The following is a 19,405-nucleotide window of genomic DNA, read 5'->3' as shown; positions in this document are numbered from 1 at the left end:
GGATTCAAATTCCTGGGACATTGGAACCGGTTCTGGGGGAGGTGGGACCAGTACAAACCGGACAGTCTGCATCTGGGCAGGACTGGAACCAATGTCCTAGGGGGAGTGTTTGCTAGTGCTGTTGGGGAGGAGTTAAACTAATATGGCAGGGGGATGGAAACCTATGCAGGGAGACAGAGGAAAATAAAATGGAGTCAGAATTAAAAGATAGAAAGGAGAATAGTAAAAGTGGAGGGCAGAGAAACCCAAGACAAAAAACAAAAAGGGCACATTACAGCAAAATTCTAAAGGGGCAGTGTGTTAAAAAGATGAGCCTGAAGGCTCTGTGCCTCAATGCGAGGAGTATTCGGAATAAGGTGGACGAATTAACTGCGCAGATTGCAGTTAATGGGTATGATGTAATAGGCATCACAGAGACATGGCTCCAGGCTGACCAAGGCTGGGAACTCAACATCCAAGGGTATTCAGCATTTAGGAAGGATAGGCAGAAAGGAAAAGGAGGCGGGGTGGTGTTGCTGGTTAAAGAGGAAATTAATGCAATAGTAAGGATGGACATTAGCCTGGATGATGTGGAATTGGTATGGGTGGAGCTGCGGAATTCCAAAGGGCAGAAAACGCTAGTGGGAGTTGTGTACATACCACCAAACAGTAGTAGTGAGGTTGGGGACAGCATCAAACAAGAAATAAGGTATGTGTGCAAATAATGTTATCATGGGCGACTTTAATCTACATATTGATTGGGCTAACCAAACTGGTAGCAATGCGGTGGAGGAGGATTTCCTGGAGTGTATTAGGGATGGTTTTCTAGACCAATATGTCGAGGAACCAACTAGAGAGCAGGCCATCCTAGACTGGGTGATGTGTAATGAGAAGGGATTAATTAGCAATCTTGTTGTGCGAGGCCCCTTGGGGAAGAGTGACCATAATATGGTAGAATTCTTTATTAAGATGGAGAGTGACACAGTTAATTCAGAAACTAGGGCCCTGAACTTAAGGAAAGGTAACTTCGACGGTATGAGGCGTGAATGGGCTAGAATAGACTGGCAAAGGATACTTAAAGGGTTGACGGTAGATAAGCAATGGCAAACATTTAAAGATCACATGGATGAACTTCAACAATTGTACATCCCTGTCTGGAGCAAAAATAAAACGGGGAAGGTGGCTCAACCATGACTAACAAGGGAAATTAAGGATAGTGTTAAATCCAAGGAAGAGGCATATAAGTTGGCTGGAAAAAGCAACAAACCTGAGCTCTGGGAGAAGTTTAGAATTCAGCAGAGGAGGACTAAAGGTTTAATTAAGCAGGGGAAAATAGAGTACGAGAGGAAGCTTGCAGGGAACATAAAAACTGACTGCAAAAGCTTCTATAAATATGTGAAGAGAAAAAGATTAGTGAAGACAAACATAGGTCCCTTGCAGTCGGATTCAGGTGAATTCATAATGGGGAACAAAGAAATGGCAGACCAACTGAACAAATACTTTGGTTGTGTCTTCACGAAGGAAGACACGAATAACCTTCCGATTGTACTAGGGGACAGTAGGTCTAGTGAGAAGGAGGAACTGAAGGATATCCTTATTAGGCAGGAAATTGATGGGATTGAAGGCCAATAAATCCTCGGGGCCTGATAGTCTGTATCCCAGAGTACTTAAGGAAATGGCCCTAGAAATAGTGGATGCATTGGTGATCATTTTCCAACAGTCTATCAACTCTGGATCAGTTCCTATGGACTGGAGGGTAGCTAATGTAACACCACTTTTTTAAAAAAAAGGAGGGAAGAGGGAAAACGGGTAATTATAGACCAGTTAGAGTACGAGAGGAAGCTTGCAGGGAACATAAAAACTGACTGCAAAAGCTTCTATAAATATGTGCGGAAAATGTTGGAATCAATCATTAAGGATGAAATAGCAGCGCATTTGGAAAGCAGTGACAGGATCGAACCAAGCCAGCATGGATTTATGAAAGGGAAATCATGCTCGACGAATCTTCTGGAATTTTTTGAGGATGTAACTAGCAGAGTGAATAAGGGAGAACCAGTGGATGTGGTGTATTTGGACTTTCATAAGGCTTTTGACAAGGTCCCGCACAAGAGATTGGTGCACAAAATCAAAGTGCGTGGTATTGGGGGCAATATACTGACGTGGATAGAGAACTGGTTGGCAGACAGGAAGCAGAGAGTCGGGATAAACGGGTCCTTTTCAGAATGGCAGGCAGTGGCTAGTGGAGTGCCGCAGAGCTCAGTGCTGGGACCCCAGCTATTTACAATATACATTAACGATTTAGATGAAGGAATTGAGTGTAATATCTCCAAGTTTGCAGAAGACACTAAACTGGGTGGCGGTGTGAGCTGTGAGGATGACGCCAAGAGGCTGCAGGGTGACTTGGACAGGTTAGGTGAGTGGACAAATGCATGGCAGAAGCAGTATAATATGGATAAATGTGAGGTTATCCATTTTGGGGGCAAAAACACACAGGCAGATTATCTGGATGGTGGCAGATTAGGAAAAGGGGAGGTGCAACGAAACCTGGGTGTCATGGTTCATCAGTCACTGAAAGTGGGCATGCAGGTGCAATAGGCGGTGAAGGCAGAAAGTGGTATGTTGGCCTTCATAGCTAGGGAATTTGAGTATAGGAGCAGGGAGGTCTTACTGTAGTTGTACAGGGCCGTAGTGAGGCTTCACCTGGAATAGTGTGTACAGTTTTGGTCTCCTAATCTGAGGAAGGACGTTCTTGCTATTGAGGGAGTGCAGCGAAGGTTCACCAGACTGATTCCAGGGATGGCTGGACTGTCATATGAGGAGAGACTGGATCAACTGGGCCTTTATTCACTGGAGTTTAGAAGGATGAGAGGGGATCTCAGAAACGTACAAGATTCTGACTGGACTGGACAGGTTAGATGCGGAAAGAATGTTCCCGATGTTGGGGAAGTCCAGAACCAGGAAACATAATCTTAGGATAAGGGGTAGGCCATTTAGGACTGAAATGAGGAGAAACTTCAGAGTTGTTAACCTGTGGAATTCTTTGCCGCAGAGAGTGGTTGATGCCAGTTCATTGGAAAAATTCAAGAGGGAGTTAGATATGGCCCTTACGGCTAAAGGGGATCAAGGGGTATGGAGAGAAAGCAGGAAAGGGGTACTGAGGGAATGATCAGCCATGATCTTATTGAATGGCGGTGCAGGCTCGAAGGACTGAATGGTCTACTCCTGCACCTATTTTCTATGTTTCTATATTTCAGTTGGTAAACGCACCGTGTGGCGTGGTGCACAGGTCCAATATCTGGTTTTATTCCTGCAGCTGTGCATAACCGCCAAGATGGCTGGAGGTCCTCCTGAACGATGGCAGTTTGGTTATTGTGTTGGGAAAGCGGATCTCAAACAGGACACAGTGGGGAAAAGCGATGCGAGTGAGAGTGCGTGCACACACATCAGGTGACGACAGATTTGGGCTGAGCTGTGATGGTCAGTGTTGAGGTGCATATAAAGAATGGTAAATTGGATGAGCTGCCAGGTAGCAATTTTTTTTTTTAAATAAACCAACTGATCCATTCCCACCATCGTTCTAAATTATTTTTCTCCTTTAAGATTTCCCAGTCCATCAAAGATTTTCCATAAAGTAGGAGGACAGAACATTTGTTTCCAGCTTATTAAAATGGTACCCTATAAATCCAATTGTGTTTTAGCTAGTCAAATCAATCCAAACTTAAATAAGTTCCATAATACAGGAAAACAACTGAATACATATAATGGCTTCCGTCATACCCAGGGCCCTGCTAGTGAGCTAAAAACAAAGTAATCACAAAATATTCAGTCAAGACAATACTGCATCATTTAAATCCATCCCCTTTTCACCTCTTCTGACTACATTAACTCTTTGCTGAGGTACAGTTCAGTGGAAAATTGGGTTGCCCAAGTGGCCATAATTCATGGGGCTCTGCTCTGACAATGAGTATTGCCCAGTTATTCCATCACATCAGAGGCTGATCCTGTGCACTTGCGGCAGCGGAACCCTGGCTGATGTCTTGCTCTGCCTAACCCAGGGGCGTCGAGGACAACTAGACTATTGCTTCTGCAACCCTAGCTAAGATCAGCTAACTGAACACAGGCCGAGGGTCAAACTTGGAACCTGCCTGGTCCATGTGGCTCAGCTATTCAATGGATAAACTAGCTGAGCAATCGGTCAGACTTTGCATGTTGATACAATAAGGGTTTCAGCGTATTAGCATACAGGGAGATTGATAGTTGGGAGTTCTAGTCAATTACCATCACATGACAACCACATAAGGGCCCCAAGTTTCCACACGCGGCGAAAAAGGTGCATCTCAGAGCTGGGCGCCTGCTTTTCGTGCCGAAAATGGCGCCTGAAAAAAAAAAATGCGGTATTCTTGAGCTCCTTGGAGCTCGATGTCTGCTTGGTGCGGCGCACAGGGGGCGGAGCCTACTACTCGTGCCGATTTTGTAAGTAGGTGGGGGCGGGTACAATTTAAATTAGCCTTCTTGGTGCCGGCAACCCTGCGCGTGCGCGTTGGAGCGTTCGCGCAGTCTGAAGTAAACATTGGCACTCGGCTATTTTTAAAAGTGTTGCAGAAAAAGAGAAGATTTGTTTCTTGGACCCCTGCAAAGGCTTGTATTTTAATTTTCTTGATATTTCTGTGTGTGAGGGAGTGCTTTTAGTAGCACTGCTGAATAAATCACCTGCTGAAATCAGTGAGTTCAGCTTTTCACTGCTAAACTTGCAGAACCAGTGCCTGCAAATTAAGCTGCGTGTTTGGAGAAATAAAAGTGCCAATTCAACTTTGCAATGGATCAACTTCCACCAAGAACAAAGAATTTCTTGCATGAGGAAGCAAACCATTGCATAATATGTGGTGCACCGATTCTGCAAATTTAAATATAAAGATGTCGATGTGGCTGCCTCTCCCTGTCCAAATGGCCTCAGTCAGCCCCCCTCACAGCTCGAAGGCTGCTGCTGCTCCCGGCCAGCCACTGACGCCGCTGCAATCCCATGGTCGAATGGCCTCAAGTCCGTCCGGGTGCTGCATCTTCACGGGGAATGAAGGCCTGCCTCAAGCACCGCAGCTCAGCTCGAAGGCTGCTTGCTGCCTGCTCCTGCCGTCGAGACACTGACACCACACCGCTGCCTGAAGCACTTTCACACAGGTAGGAAGATGGTTTATTTAATCTTTTCTTTGCTTATAAATTTTTATTCAGGTTGGATTTATTTGTATAATATTTGTATAAGTATAACTAAGGATTGATTAAATTCTACAATGACTTTCCTTCCCCCCCCCCCACCTCGTTCCCGACGCCTAATTTGTAACCTGCGCCTGATTTTTTAAAAAGTGTAGACAAGGTTTTTTCAAGCGTACAAAAATCTTCACTTGCTCCATTCTAAGTTAGTTTGGAGTACGTTTTCACTGTGGAAACTTTCAAATCAGGTGTCAGTGGCCGGACATGCCCCCTTTTGAAAAAAAAATTCTGTTCCAAAGTGAAACTGTTCTACCTGACTAGAACTGCAGAGAATTCAGATTTCTAAGATACTCCGTTCTACACCAGTTGCTCCTAAAAATCAGGAGCAAATCATGTGGAAACTTGGGGCCAAGAAGTCAAGATGTATGGGCAAGTGAACTATTTAACTGCAAGTCATTCACCTGTCAAGTTTTTAAAAAAATCTAAGATTTAATTAGTGAAAACCATGATACTTCTGAAAAGAAATGGTCCTCTATCTGCTTTACTTTATTCAACCTTGAGATTGCAGCTCATTATATCTGTTGAGCAGAACACCTAGATCCAGTGCTTATGGGCCTTAAGAGCTTATACTCCCTGTCCCAGACAAGCCAACGCAAGGTTTCTTTGTGACTCTTAAAGCTGTCAAATGCATATTAACCCTTTCCTCAAATGGCACTGTCATTTGGGTAATTAGGGTGTCGTGCTTTCTAAACTAGCTATCATAAAGAAAGGTTAATAGAATCTCCAAGTGAATTCAAGGCCAGTCTTGCCTCAAATGTTTGTGTCGTGCGTAAGATGGGAAAGCATGAGGACATTAAAAAAAAACAGTTGCACACTCCCTGATCAAGAAAGTTTTTATTTTTGTACAAATTTCTTATTTCATGTAAGGAGATGATGAAAAATTGACTTTTTATCAACTAAGATGCCAGGTTCTTTGTAATAAATACTCTCAGTTAGAGCACAGGTCATCTCAGAAGCAATCACCAGTCTGGACCACAAAGCAAATTCATGTGCTTGGCCCCAGGTGCACTTGCCCCTCAAGCTTCTCTTCCCTCCACTCAGGCTGATAGACAGTGAACTTGAGTCACATGTTTAAATCCACACCCTACCAAGCATTGGCAATGGGCACTGTAAGCAATTAGTTGTGCCACTTGATCATTACGACTTCAAATTAAAATACAATACTACAATACCCAATCTTTCTTTCAAATATTCTTTTAATATTGCCATTAGAGCAATTTGTTTTATGTCAACTTTCACCCAGCCTCTTCCAGTTCTTGCCGGTTTAGTGTTGCACGTGCAGCCTGCATTCTTCACGAGTGAGTCTCAACCATGTTCCAGACTATTTGGCTATATAGGGCAACACACCCAAGTCCCACATATACACCATTTATAGCAGGGGATATTGAATGACAGTCAGGAGTAGGCACCTAGCTAAGTTTGACCCTCCTTTGCCAGGCACATTGTGTCCAATTATAGCATCCCAAACTTTGCTCCACTCGCCATCGGCTAACTCTGCCAACAGGTAACTGAGCCTGCAACCTGTATAGCTTACTGTTACACTGCTCAGTGCCTTTACCCAGTAGGTATTGGAGGCGTGCAATAAGCATTCTTTTCCTAGAATCATAGAATGATACAGCACAGAAGGAGGCCATTTTGCCCACTCTGGCTGTGCTGGCTCTTTGGTAGAGCAATGGAATTAGTCCAAATCCTGTTCTTTCCCCGTAGCCCTGCAAATTTGAATCATCAACTGAATTTGAATATTTTTTTTCTCTGAAAGGATATAATTAACACGTGTCATGAGCAAGGCAAACTGACTGTTTATTTTACTGTCTAATGCTACTTTGATTTGCTACAGAACGCAGCATGCAAATGCAATGATGAGGTAATATTTACTTCCATCGGTGCAGCTGTTTATTGTTGCACGTTCAGGAGGACCATGAAAGGACGTTAACACCCGGGCAGTAAATCTTGCTAACAGCACTGTTATAATATGGTTACAACTGAAAGGGACCCATAAAAGATAATCACATCTGTGAGAGAACAGTCATTATGTCTATCATTCATATTCTGGGGATAGAACATGGAGCAAATCGTTCCATGTTCACTTCAGTTTTGCAGGCTCCAGTCACAAAAAGCAACTCCAAAACACGATCGGAGATTGTGGGAACTCCTTTATTGATCATGATCAGGCCACATGCAAGCAACGGTATAATTAATGGGCCCGAAATTCCAGCCTCGCTGGGTACGTATTGACCAGCGAGGCCCCACCAAAGACGGTTTTTGGCACGCAATGTGCATGCACCGAAAACCAGCTTTTCCGAGCCATCAAGTTTTAACTTGACAGATCCAACGCATCCCTGCAGCCAGGACATTCGCATGGGCGAGATTGCACTATTTGCCCCTCACTTGTCCAGCTAATGTCTTTAAAACGCTTATGCTGGTAAAAGTAGACCAGGCACAAGAGTTTTAAAACATGAGAAACAAAAAAAAATGTTTTAAACACGTTAAAAACCCTGTCCACTAAGGTAAGTTTATTTTAAACCTTAAATACAACACTTAAAAAAAAAAAAAAAAAAAAAATCTGAAATATATTGAATTTAAAATTAATACATGATTGTTTTTTAAAGTTTGTGCGTTTGGGTGTTTGGGGGCGGGGAGGGGATTTTCATTCATAATAATGAGAACTCTTACTTAGAGTTCCCATTATGATGAACGAGAATACTGTACCTTCATTAGCTGTCCAGTGCCATGTGACTCCAACTTCTCCTTCCGCATCTCCAAGACGTGAACGCGCTCCGATGCGCAGGGAGAGGAGGCCTCCGATCGGAATCGCTGGAGGACGCAGCAGGAAAAGGTAGGTGCAAATCTTTTTTCCCCCATTTTCAGGCCCGCCAGGAAGCCCAGCACTGGGATTTCAGGCCCATTAACATTTTTAAACTTTATTTCCAAGTGGCAATCAATTGGTGAATGATTTTGGTATATATCTTCTTGACATTACTAAACTTCACTCCTCTGGATCCAAACTGCTGAGAGCTGCAGATTTGAGGATATTCAATACTGCGATTAGACAGCTAAGTCTGAACATTGCTTCAAGCTGCCATCGACCCTGTTTACACACCACCTTTAGCATCACTGCATAAGTGCATCATTAATCTATGGCACTGTTTGGCTGGGTTTTAAAACACTTTGATTACAGATCAACTTCGATTCGTGCTAATTGATTCTTTAAAAAAAATACCTTTGCTTGACCCAGAAGTTTTAATACAAGACAAATGAAGCATGGAATGAGAAAAGGCCAATTGGCACATCAAGGTCACACCCTCCCCACAGACCACACACAATTTGCCCCATTGTGGACTCTACAAACTCAGGTGAACCTCAGAATATAAAGCTTCATGAAATGTCACCAATACCTCCAAGGGTAGGCAACCAAAACTCCAGGGCATTAATCCTACAGTCATACAGTGCTGACCGGTCAATTGCCGAGAAGCACAAGAACCATGTTTCATGGAGCATTTCATCACTCTTCGTTTTATCCTGAATCTTGTTCCCATAACAATATATATATATTTTTTTAAAGTTTATCGACAAAGCATTGCCTGCTTTTGCTGGGAGTATATTCCAGAAATCCACCACTGCAAAAAAAAAATCCTGTAATCTCTAGTCTTCATCATTCCTCGCCAATCACACGATTCAATAAACTCGATCATCATCAACATCATCATAGGCAGTCCCTCGGATTCGAGGAAGACTTGCTTCCACTCTTAGCATGAGTTCTTAGGTGGCTGTACAGTCCAACACGAGAACCACAGTCTGTCACAGGTGGGACAGATAGTCATTGAGGGAAAGGGTGGGCAGGGAGCCTGGTTTGCCGCACGCTCCTTCCGCTGCCTGCACTTGATTTCTGCATGCTCTCGGCGACGATACTCGAGGAGCTCAGTGTCCTCCTGAATGCACTTCCTCCACTTAGGGCGGTCTATGGCCAGGGACTCCCAGGTGTCAATGGGGATGTCACACTTTATCAGGGAGGCTTTGAGGGTGTCCTTGTAACGTTTCCTCTGCCCGCCTTTGGCTCATTTGCCGTGGACAAGTTCCAAGTAGAGCGCTTGCTTTGGGAGTCTCGTGTCTGGCATGCGAACTATCTGGCCTGCCCAGCGGAGCTGATTAAGTGTGGTCAGTGCTTCAATGCTGGGGATGTTGGCCTGGACGAGGACACTAATGTTGGTGCATCTGTCCTCCCAGGCGATTTGCAGGATCTTGGAGACATTGTTGGTGGTATTTCTCCAGCGACTTGAGATGTCTACTGTACATGGTCCATGTTTCTGAGCCATACAGGAGGGCGGGTATTACTACGGCCCTGTAGACCATGAGCTTGGTGACAGCTTTGAGGGACTGATCTTCAAAACACTCTTTTCCTCAGGCGGCCTGGAGGTGGTGTTGGATCTCTTCATCAATGTCTGCTCTTGTTGATAGGAGGCTCCCGAGATAGGGGAAGTGGTCCATGTTGTCCAGGGCCACGCCATGAATCTTGATGTTTTGGGGGGGGGGGGGGGGGGGCAGTGCTGTGCGGCGAGGACTGGCTGGTGTAGGACCTTTGTCTTACTAATGTTTAGCGTAAGGCCCATGCCTTACTTGATCACATCAGGAGCAGATGTTAAAATCAGAATAAAAACCCAGCACAAATGGACAGGTTATTGAGGTAACGATTAATGGTGAATCTGATGAAGACTGCCATTTTGAATTTAATGTAAACAATCAACACTTTGAAAAGTACACATACTACCAGCATTGCCCAACTATTTACAGTGCATAACCAAGCTTGCTGTAAATCGATCAAAGACGTCATTACATTTAATCTGCTGAAAATTCAACAAACATTTCCTCAGGTTAAACAGCCCAAAATGAAGACAGCTGTCTTAAAGGTTCCCCTGCAGCACTCGCTGTTTTCAAAAGCAACTGCTCCAGTGTTGAGAGAAACTATCAAATCAAAATAGGAAGGTGGAAGACCATGAAGGAGCTTTTCGGTTACTGAGCTGACAGGCAATTGCTCACTGACAGACGAATGTCCAATAATTAACTGGACTCCTACCAATACTCAGTTACTGAAAACCGTACACACAAAACTAATCTTGCTGTTCAAAAAAAATTGTTCAAAAATAGCACAAACAGTTTATATAACGACAGCAATTTCCTGCATTGTCTTTAAAAATGCTTGTGATATACACAGGCTTTCAATGAGTGTCTATGGCACAATCTGAATATTATATTCAAGAAGTGATTTCATGAATTGGAAGCAAAAATAGATTTCATTATTAGAATCTGATTGACTAGAGCAATCCCACAAATTAGCACCAACTAATGGAAGATTTGATTGTTTCAAGCCGTAAGTTGCTATTTATTCTATTACCCTTTAAGTTACTGCAGGTTAGATGCAGGAAGAATGTTCCCAATGTTGGGGAAGTCCAGAACTAGGGTCACAGTCTAAGGATAAGGGATAAGCCATCTAGGACCGAGATGAGGAGAAACTTTTTCACCCAGAGAATTGTGAACCTATGGAATTCTCTACCACAGAAAGTTGTTGAGTCCAGTTCGTTGGATATATTCAAAATGGAGTTAGATGTGGCCCTTACGGCTAAAAGGGATCAAGGGGTATGGAGAGAAGGCAGGAATAGGGTACTGAAGTTGCATGATCAGCCATCATATTGAATAGTGGTGCAGGCTCGAAGGGCGGAATGGCCTGCTCCTGCACCTAGTTTCTACGTTTCTATGCTACTTTCCGAACAAAAAAAAAAAATTTCTGCAGCCAGCATTTTTGTCAATGTGAAGGCTGTAATTCTGCCTCAAAATGTTGGCGAAAGAAAATGAGAGTCAGCATTTATTTAAATGCTTATACACTCCATAAGTAATAATTATGTGTTCTTGCCAATTCAACACTGTGCTCCTTACTGAAGAATTTAAAATATCCTGCCTTAGGATAAAATCTTCAAGCTGCCTATATACAAGGGCAAAGTTGATCGTATTAAGTTAACAATGTCTTCTAAGCCACCCAGCTTTAATTTTGTAAACATATAGCAAAAGGAGGATAGAGTAGGGAAAGGTAAAAAAAAATGAAGTTAAATAATTATCTACTGCTTAAAAATAAAGCTTATCCATCCACAGGTATGAAGCTAAACCTCCAGTCTATATTCCAGGGAAATGTTTAACGATTAATCAATGTGTGTGTTACTTAACTTTAAAAAGGATCTGAATTTTTGATCAGAAGCCAAACCATTAGTATAATGCAGCTTAATTTGCTGTGAGGTGATAATAATCCCAATTAAAAAAAGGTCCATCATTATTAAAATGTTAGATTGATTTCAAAAGCAGTCACGCAGCCAACTATTTACTAACTATGCTGCAAGACCACATTTGGTCCATTCTGGAATCGATAACACTATGCAATTTGAAAGCAGCAAGAAACAAGTGATTGCCCTTTTCTATCCATAGGTGTAGTACTTTCGAATTCATACACCGTGGCGGTGCCAAAATACTGAAAGCCAAAATAGGAATATGGAGTATGCCAAACCAGAATTAAGGGCCACTGGTTTATAGTAACTGGATAGCTCACCTTTCATTTTTATTACATGGGATTCTGGGATCTTAGTATTTTGTGGATGGTATTCTGTAACTTAATCTAACTTCTATGAAAAATAAATGATGTGGATCATTTGGAGCAAACAAAATCCACATTGTTTAGTTGGACACCATCAAACTACAGGCACATTTAGTTGACAAATTCCTCTACCACCAGCACATTGTGGCTGAAGTATTTACTATTTACAGGATTCACCGCTGCAAATCGCTAAGGCTTCTTCAACAGCACCTCCCAACTCCACGACCTCCACCAACTAGAAGGACAAAAGTAACTCCAAGTTGCCCTCTAAATCAGACACCATCCCAATTTGGACATGTACCGTCTTTCCTCCATTGTCTCTGGGTCAAAGTCCTGGAACTCCCTGCCCAACATCACGGAGAGCACCTTCACTACATGGACTACAGCAGTTCAAGAAGATGGCAGACCACCACCTTTCAAGGGCAACTAGAGATAGGCAATAAATGCCAGCCATGTCCATATCTCAAGAATGAACAAATAATAGCTGCCGCCAGCCTGCCACCACTTGTTAGCTGGAACGTTCCCCACTAACATTTTGTGATGTTACCAAAAAATTGAAAGGGCCCAAAGGCTGGATCAGATAGAGATTGTAGATATGTCCAATGTTTCCAAAACAAGGCTTTACAACAAACTATCTATTTCACTACTTAGACCTAGCAAAACTCTTCTGTTCTCACGCAAGGCCTATTTTTACCAGCAGGTTCCTGTACCAAGTGTACTTGGACACATGGACACACACATACACAAACTCTGTTATTCACATCTCTGCACGTAGCATCGACAATGCTCTTCCACAGGCACAGAAATATTGGGGTTAATCCTAGAAAAGTAATGACACTATAATACAACTCAGTAATTGTGCCTGGAGTAATGGCATAACAGGGCACTTAAGCAGTCATTTTCGCATTATTAATATTGTATATACGGTACAGAATAATTACAAACTTAATTATTGAAGTAAAACTCAAAACAAAGTAAGACCACCCTCTGCTTTCAAATGGAGGGAAACCAAAGCCACACAAAACTCTTCATCTCAGTACTTAATACCCTCCTCTCCAACGCACAGTAACTTTTTTTTCTTCTTCCTCCATGGACCATGTACTCCAAGCAATTGATTACTAAATCAGATGCAAGGTTAAGAATACTCGAGCAGTTTTGCCCATGGGTGGCAATGTTAATTCTAGTTCATATAGCGGAAATGCCATCACGCCGTTCGTCCCCAAGCTGCATTTTCTGATTTGCCATCAATTTATGCCCAATGGTTCTTGCTGTATCCTCGCCATTGTTTATCTATGAGTGCAACACCATTGCCTGCTCCACTTCTGCCCCATCTATAGTTCACCAGCACTTATTCCTTTCAGGAAAGTTACATGGAGTTGGTGGGAACAAAACTCCACTTACATCAACACTGAATATTTATGTGTACACAACACATTGAATATTCTGTATTCTGTAAACTAGTCAATAACAAAACAAGGCTACATCAAGGATACAGGAGACACAGATCAGATTTTCTAGCAATATACTGTGCAAGAATCAATTTGCTCCCATTTCTTATTTTCCATTAAAGCTCGTATGACTATCAAACAACAACTTGTATTTATATAGCGCCTTTAACGTAGGTTAACATCCTAAGGCTCTTCACAGGAGTGTTATAAGACAAAAATTTGACACAGCCACACGAAGAAATTACAGATGAAGAGGTAGGTTTTAGGGTGCGTCAAAGGAGGAAAGAGAGGTAGAGAGGCGGAGGGGTTTAGGCAGGGAGTTCCAGAGCTTTATACTGCAACAGTATAAAAGAGACATAAAAAGGGACTTATTTGGATGGAGGGAAGAAATCTCTTTAACCCATTAAATAACTATTTGTGTGCTCAATGTTGTCTTGTGTTCCATTATAGGAATTGAAATGGAAAGGTGGTGACTAGATATAGACACAGACTGGGGTGATCCAGTAAATGGGATTGCTTGCAATGGAATCCCTTGTGTTTGTATTCTCACCTCAGGCTGTTCCTAGGGCAGCTGCAGTTTTATTTCTTTCCTGCTGCTAAGGTATTTAGTGTGTTTTAGCCAGAGCCTTTGCTCTAGCAAATGGATGCAATCAGGGTCCCACAGAGGATCCCTGTAAATACAAACATTTGTTGAAACATAAATCATTTAAAATAAACAACCAGTGAGTAAAGCTAGCTCAGAAACAGTGCAATTCTTTGCCAGGAGGGTTAAAATCAAAAAGTCCTTAAATGCCACAGACGATATATAATCCCCAGTATAAAATATCTGTAGCATTGTTAATATTCTCAGCTCCAGCCGATAACAGCCAGCAAGAGAAGTGGGTTTAATGTTTAGCTCCATCAAAAAATTCTAAATTTAAGGCCTGCAAGGAAACTCACTCCAGGCTCTAGGGCTGATAAGGGGTTTATGTTCCGTTTACATTATGGTCTCACACTAGGGAAGCTTTAATGAAACCAGCAACTATGCGCATGGCTTATCACCTTGAAACGTGCCAGTAGAGCTGAAGAAAATAAATATCAGTAGGTTAGGAACATAGGTAGGCCATTTAGCCTCTCAAACCTTCTCCACCATTCAATTAGATCATGGCTGATGTGACCTGACTCCATATACCTGCCTTGGTTCTGTAATCCTGAACACCCTTGCCTAATGAAAACCTAGCAATCTTGGTTTTGAAATTTTAAATTGACCCCCCCAGCCTCAACAGCTTTTTGTCGTCGGGGGCCAAGGGGGGGGGGGGGGGGGAGGGAGGGAGGAAGGGAGGGAGGGAGGGAGGGAGGGAGAAGGTTCCAGATTTCTACCACCCTTTGTGTGAAGAAGTAGTACTTTCTGCTATCACCTCTGAACAGCCCAGCTGTAATTTTAAGGTTATGCCCCTTTGTTCTGGACCCCTCCACCAGAGGAAAGTTTCTCATTCCTTTACTCATCGTAAACACCTCAATTAGATCAACTTGAGCATTTTTTTTTTAAACTATTTGCAACCGGCAAAGAATGTTAGAAGGATTGAGTCCATTTATGTACATGGCACATATGCTTACTGATTGGACACCCACTGCTGGTACAGTCAGTGCTGGATGATGTGAACTGGATAATATTAAACACTTTTCCACTCTAGTCTCGATGTTAGAACTGCCTATACCTGTATATAGAAAGATATTATTGAAGAAACCGTTGTTTTTTCCTGTTATGTGACAATTTAAATCTCCATTTAGCCATGAAATACTTCAGTACCGTTTGTTGGAGGAACTATACCTGTATGTAGGGCCTATACCTGTATATCGGTTGGTTTCATAAGTTCTCAGCTTGTACAGTAGATGGAGCAATGCTATGAGCAAGACATCTAACAAAGCAGGCCAGAAAAACTTCACACTCTCCACCACATATATGTTTATACTATAGGAATAGAAGGACTGGTAAATAGTAACAGCCCAAAAGTTCTTCTTAAACTGTGTCTGCAAAGTAGTCCATACTCTTCAGTTTCAAAGTGTTCAATGTTGAATATTAATTCAAATATTGCAATCCAATGAAACTGAATCACAAATGAAATGTTTTTAAACAGGAAGAGATCAAATTTACCTTGATTAAGGTAGCAAAGACCGTTTGGAATAAAGTCTAGTGAAGGAGACTAAGCGGATTTTTTTGTTGGTTATTACAGATTCCTGGGATAGGAGGGGAGGATAGACATGTAATGTTTTTGCAGAATCAGGGAAGTTGTGGGGGATTCTGATGACTCTGATATTGACTTGGAAAATTACAAAGGATAAATAAAGGAGGGCACATTTCAGGGAAGTGGTGAAAGATTGCAGTTCTCAATGTGGAGAAAGATAGCCAACAAGGGTTACAAACTTTCCAGACCAAACATCTTTGCTGCAATCTTTATGTACGTATAACCAACACGCCTAAATTGATAGAGATTACTTGCCGTTTTTCATTAAGTAAGATTTACTTCTTTTAAAAAAAAAAGGAACTTCAACCTCAAGTAGTTATTGAAACATCGCCTTCTGTCTTTTAGAAGTCAGAGAATGTGTTAATTCCTCCAACAAACAGCACTGAAGTATTTCATGGCCAAAGAGAGATTTAAATTGTCACATAACAGGAACAAACAACAGCTTCTTCAGTAATATCCCTCTGGATATTGTGGTTTTAATACAAAGAAATGATTCAGGCGGCAGCAATTTTATCTGAGCAAGGCATCAAATTACTAGTAAATTAACCTAATTGTTTCACAACAAAATGAAAGTTCTGCATAATAAACACTCCAATAACCCAAACAGGAATGAAGTATGTGAAAAAGTTAGTCATGGTCAGACTAGACTTTTCAAAATGTCTTTTGTATTTAACTAGTTTACAGCCAATAATACCTAAAAAAAAACACCATGATAATCGTAAATAGTTTTATCTCAATAAAGTTGCTCTATGTAGGGTGAGGAAGGAGTTAAATGTCCAACTATGTTAATTCCAAATCAGGGTGGATCAGCTTTTCAGCTGGCAGGAGCTCTTTGTCCTCTGGTGTAATCTACAAGTAAATAGTTTCATTTGAATTGTCTTTATGGAGGGTGAGCCTCTTGCCTATTAAAAAGCTGATCTCAAACACAGTCGCTGATTGATATAATAAAACGTGTCTGCATCGCAATCCCATCTCTCTTCACAATCCTACCTTTCTTTTGGCAAACACCGTTAGAAGTATAGCTGACTAGCAAGGTCTTGTGTTTTTTTTTAAAAAAAAAGAGTAATGGAATGAGTCTTGGGAGAGGGAGAATTTTGCAATGAATGGAGTCTTCCCCCTCCCACCCCAAAGAGTTCTATAATAAAAGTTATCTACCTAGTCTCCTACATATATGTTGTGGCAATATAGCTGTTTGTACAAACTGCCAGGTTTTGCTGGGTTCATCAGTAAACAGCTTCTTTGTGGAAAAAAGACTCATGATCTCAGGACGTCCCAAAGTGCTTTACAGCCAATGAAGTACTTTTTGAAGTGTAGTCACGACTGTAATGTAGGAAACGCGCCAGCCAATTTACGCACAGCAAGCTCCCACAAACAGCAGCAAAATAATGAGATAATCTGTTTCCTAGTGATTTTGATTGAGGGATAAATATTGGCCATGACACCAGGGAGAACGCCCTTGTTCTTCTTTCAAATAGTGCTGTGGGATTTTGTGTGCCCACCTGGGAGAGCAGAAGAGGCCTTGTTTAAACATCTCAAAAGATGGGAAATAAATATAATGCATAGAGTGAAAACTAAAAAGTAGCCTCCGTAAAAAGCTTAAGAGCTGCTAGCTCAATGGCTTGTATTAATTTCACCCCCCCCAGTTATTACAGTAGTACAGAATTGCTTGCAACTGATGCCCATTTCATCCACAAATTTCTATCCTCTTCTCAAAGCACTGGTGTACAGGTTAAAGGTGCGAGCAAGCCGCCAATACCATCCAAGTGGTCATTATTCGGGCTGAATTATTAGTTGGCTATTCGACTGTGACAGCATCATAGCAGAGTCTGATTGTGAATGTGCTGATGTTGGGTCAGAATACAATGTCCAGCAGGGGCACTAAAGAGCAATCAGGAAAGCAAACTCTAACTGAATTTCCCACCAATCCTGGGATGTTGAGGATTAGTGCTCAAACTGAGTTCAGTTGACTCACTGTGAACCGGGGCTCAACCCTGGAGCTCTGTCACACTCTAAATGGTGCATTTACTCATTCAATAAGCAGGTGAGGTCTGTGCACCCCAATGGTTTTAAGTTAGTCTATTGCCAGCAGAACCAGTTATGCCTATAAATCAGTTTTACTCTTTTAATATGTTTTTGCACAATTAAAAATATATATATAAGTAGGGCTATTCTTTCTGGATCTATTTAAAAGACAAGGCGTTGAGAAAGATCCAGTATTAAAGTGTTCATGCTTGATTACTCTTGCCTAATATCTGGCAATTGCAAACTTCAGTGAAGGGCGTTGTCAAAATATATAAAGCACAAAATGGTTCAGAGAAGTTAAAGCTGCATTATTTCTTCAAGATAGTAGAACTGACAAGTATAAATGGAAAATCAGTGAAAACTAAATTTAGAATAGATACCAGGAAAAAAAATCTCAAAAAGAGCCATGCTTGGAACAATCTACCTTAAAGTGAACATTGTGGTTATTCAAAATACAATTAGAGGTTATGCTGAGAGAATTAGTGTACAAAATGGATGAGCATCCATGGGCTGAATAGTCTTTTCTCATCCTTGACTTTTGACCAATCCTCCTGCCTGGGTCAAAGTTCATGGGTAAGGGATGTCCACACTTCACTGGAGATGAGCAGACAGGAGTGAGATGTTGTCATTACCTCACCACTCTCTGCCCCCACCTTACACAGTATCCTTAATGTGTTTTCTTGCCACCCCACATTCTGCTCCGTGCAGGAGTGGGAAGCACAGTTCTAAAACTACCTATCTATACTTTACTATAGATAGGACTAATCCTACTAGCTTCTTCAACGCTGGCTAAATGCAGAATATGTTCAAGGACTTCTGGCAAGACCTCAGTGGACATGGCTTACGAGATACTGCTTGAAAATAAACATATTGCCTGTGCTTATTTCAGATTGGTTTGTCAAGGGTTGATCGGAACAGGAAACACTTTGAAGTGCCTGAAAGATAATGCAGATTGATCTGAAATGGAAACTAGGGAACATACCCAGAGACCGATTTAAATGTTTACAGGCCACAAATTATTACATACCTGTGATAGATACGAGAGCCGAGCAAGCAGAACATTCACATGTCACACACAACCTCATATCAGCATCTGAGCACACAAAGCAGTCCAAATGTGGCGAATATCAAATTTCTCTCATTTCAACAAGGGCAAAAGTGAATATCACTTTTCTACTGCATGAAACGGGGGGGGGGGGGGGGGGGGTGGGGGGAGAAGAGTATAGACCCAATAACTTTATTCAACTGGTCACACACTTTCTAAAATAACATACGAGGGAGATCCACCTGTGAACAGAGCTAGACTCAGCTGACACAGCACTCCCACTCCGCACTGCCGATGGATATGCACAGGAATGTTCTGCTGCATATCACTGCGAAAGGTTTTACGACAATAAACAACTTGAAGGAAAGTAGTAATACTATCCCTTGCATGTCTGCGGTCATGGCTATAGTATTGCTCCATTCCTTTGAAAGTCTGTAATTTTCCCAGAACTTCTCCAGGATCAAAGGCAACCGAGAACAGTGATCCATAGTCCAACAGTCAACTGTCAACCTCACATAGTATTAAGTCAAACCACAAGGCTTTAAGATTTGAAAAGCGTTAGAAAACCAAAAATCAAACGGTATTTTATTTCATTAGGTTCAGCAAGAGCTGCAGAATTAGCCCTGCACGCTTGCGAGCCTGGTCGTGAGGGTGGAAGGGGTTAGAAAGAGATGCAGCAGAAATCTGCCTGCCATGTAGCAGGGAGTGTTTAGGCTAGCATCAAATTACACCTCTCTACCTGCTCACCCTTATTCACATCTCCCCACTGAAAACATTCCAACACTCG

At 42.0% G+C, this 19,405-nt stretch overlaps 1 protein-coding gene across 1 annotated transcript in view; it reads right to left on the bottom strand.

Annotated features, from left to right (window-relative positions):
- septin12 (septin 12) overlaps positions 1-19,405 on the bottom strand; it is a 429,590-nt gene that overhangs the window by 406,546 nt on the left and 3,639 nt on the right. The window lies entirely within an intron of this gene.

The sequence above is a fragment of the Pristiophorus japonicus genome, chromosome 15 (assembly GCF_044704955.1).
Source record: "Pristiophorus japonicus isolate sPriJap1 chromosome 15, sPriJap1.hap1, whole genome shotgun sequence".
NCBI classification, from domain to species: Eukaryota; Metazoa; Chordata; class Chondrichthyes; family Pristiophoridae; genus Pristiophorus; species Pristiophorus japonicus.
The sequence above is the reverse complement of the archived record's forward strand: the minus strand, read 5'-3'. Positions and strand labels throughout refer to the sequence as shown.